General features: G+C 43.0%; 1 non-coding gene across 1 annotated transcript; it reads right to left on the bottom strand.

The window, feature by feature from the left end:
* Window positions 1–741: 741 nt before the first annotated feature.
* TRNAA-CGC (transfer RNA alanine (anticodon CGC)) lies at window positions 742–814 on the bottom strand. Its single transcript has one exon. It is a non-coding gene; the product is annotated as a tRNA-Ala (tRNA).
* Window positions 815–2,895: the final 2,081 nt, after the last annotated feature.

The raw sequence follows: 2,895 nt of genomic DNA, 5'->3' as shown, positions 1-2,895 counted from the left end.
TTTCAAGTCACAAAACACAGCAATCCCAAGGATCATACCCACTTTGCAGATGAGAACACCAAGGCTCAAGGAGGTTAAGCAACTTGCCCAAGAACATAAATACAGTGAATGGCATAGCAAGGACTGAAAATTGTGTCTTTTTGAGGCCAAAACAATTACTCTCACCATTGTATACCACAGTCCAATGGATTGAGGGCCTGGCTCACTGGCAGGGCTGAGAAATCCAGTTGCTAGAACTTGGGCGAAAGAAAATAGGAAAGCTGAATGGAGGCTGAGTTCCATGTGGGTTAAACTAGTTCAAGGCATGGGGACAATCACCAAGCTTCCATGTTCCAAGTCCCTCAGATCTCCTGCCATTGTGGTCTGACATGCACATGCAACCTCTTCTGTCCTAAGGACAGCCCTCTCACATTCTACACTCCATATTCACTATCAACTTAAACCCTCTACAGCTTTTTAAGACCAGCTGAAATGACTGAACTCAAAGAGCAATGCGTGACATCCCATAGTCAAATGTAACCTTTTTTCTTCTCTTGATCTAGTGAACAGCAGATGTTTTGCCCTCACACATGCATCTCACCTTCTTTTGCTTTCTGTTTGATAAGCCCCTCCTGGTGCTCGGTCCATGTGGCTGAGTGGGGTTGACCTTAATTTCTCCTTTTTTTAAAAAAAATTTTTATAGGTTTGTTTTTTTTGGTGGGGGGAGGTAATTAGGTTTATTTATTTATTTCTACTTTTTGAGGGAGGTACTGGGGATTGAACCCAGGACTTCATGCATGCGAGGCACACGCTCTACCACTGAGCTATACCCTCCCCCTACTCCTCTCTTCTTAGGTGCAAATGAGCATGTGATTCAAGCAAATGTCTTCCGTCCCCCTGGATACAATATCTGATGTAAGAATAGCCATCCAAGGCTCTCATCTGACTCAGTCCTGGGGTCTTTGCTGGACTCATGATCTGAAGAAGCCTTCCTCCCCGTGGGATTACCAGCTATAAGGAAGACAGACGCCTACAGCTGCCTGAGAATAAAGCCAACACCAGAGGAGACAGAGCTGCCAAGAAACAGAGAACAGAATGAAAACTCACTGTATCATTCAAGCACCCGAATGCAGCCATACCTGAAGTCTATGCCTTGGACTTTGTAGTTACATAGTAAGACAGAAGCTCCCCTTTGTTGGATCTCTGACTCTTCTAATCAGAAGAGCCTAGAGTAATACCATTGATTTAGCCACGTGTTTTGGAATTATATTTATCTGCCCCAATTGCTTCTATGTTCTCCCAAATCTTAATCAAGTTGCCTAAGATTTACAAATTTTTTAAATTTTACTTTTTTAAAACTTCATTCCCTAAAGGTCCTTTGCCTGAAGTTAAATGTTTTAACATAAGAAAGAGGAAAAACAACTCATTTCCAACTGGGAATTTATTAGCTAACTCAATGCTCTGTAAAAGCCCAACTAATGTACTAAGGATGATAATTAGGAAAAAAAAGACAGTTATGTGCCTTGCATATTATATAATATTTACTGAAAACCCACTAAGTTCCAGGCTACTGGGGATAAGGCAGTACACAAAATCAGAAAAAAAAAAAAAAAACCAATTCCTGTCCTCAGGGAACTTCTATCCTCGTGGAAAGGGAAAAGACTATAAACAACACACATAAATATTCAAAGCAGGGCAAAGTGAGAGAAAATAGTGTAGGAGGTGATGCTATTTTAGAAAGATGGCCAGGAAGCTCCCTGAGGAGGTGACATTTGAGCTGTGACATTTGAGCTGGGGAAGAGTACTGCAGGCAGAGGGAACAGCTAGTTAGAGATCCTGAGGCAGGGATGTGCTTGGCATGTTCCAGGAACACCAAGGGGCCAGCATGGCTGGAACAAAGTAAATGAGGGGAACAGTGACAGGAGATGAGTTCAGCAAGGTAGCCAGAGGCTAGCTCATCTGGGGCTTTCTGGGGTCAGAAAGACTCCAAGTTTGCTTGTGTGGTGATGGGAAAGCACTGCTGTGTGTGGGCAGAAGAATAGGATGATTGAACGTATATGTGAAAAGACTCACTCTAGTTAACCAAGGAGAATGAGCTAAAAAAAAGGCAAGGAGCAGAGAGACTGGTTAACAGGGTATTGTGGTCCAGGCAAAAGGTGATGTGGACAAAGCAGTCGAGGTGGAAGTGATGAGAAGTGGTTGGATTCCAGATGTATTTTGAAGGTAGAGCCACCTACCTGGTTTTAAGGATAGAGCTAATGTTGCATGTGAGAAAAAGAAAATCAATGGTGATGACCGCAAGTTTTGAACATGAGCTTACAGGTAGGTGTGAGGTGTCATTTACTGAGATAAGGCGGGTGGCAGGAGGTACGGGTTTGGGGAGTGGAAACTGAGTTGAGTTTTAGATGCATGCTTTTTAAAATTCTGGTAAAATACACCAACATAAAATTTACCATTTCAATCCTTTTAAAGTGTACAATTCAGTGGCATGAAGCACATTCACAAGGTTGTAACCATCACCACTATCCATTTCCCAAACTTTGCCGTCATTCCAAACACAGACTCTGTACCCATTCACCACAAGCGCACCATTTCCCCTCCCCCCGAAGCCCTGGTCATCTCTGTTCTACCTTCTGTCTCTAGTGGACGTGTGGCTGTAAGATGCCTACTGGACATCCCTGTGACAACACTGGAAGGCAGTAACACACTGATTCTGGGGAGGAAGGGAGAAATGAGAGCTAGAGACATAAATTTGGGAGTCATTAGCATATGGAATAGTCGGTACACGATTCTCATTTATTGAGCTGAATGTTTGACTTAGTTTCTCTCACCTCTGTGCAGCCCAGAAAATAAATATGGTGCCAGACAGAGTGCCTGGCATAAAGTAACCATTCAATAAATATTTGTTCACTTGAG

This window comes from Camelus dromedarius, chromosome 17 (assembly GCF_036321535.1).
Source record: "Camelus dromedarius isolate mCamDro1 chromosome 17, mCamDro1.pat, whole genome shotgun sequence".
Lineage (NCBI taxonomy): Eukaryota > Metazoa > Chordata > Mammalia > Artiodactyla > Camelidae > Camelus > Camelus dromedarius.
This window is presented reverse-complemented; position numbering and strand designations above follow the sequence as displayed.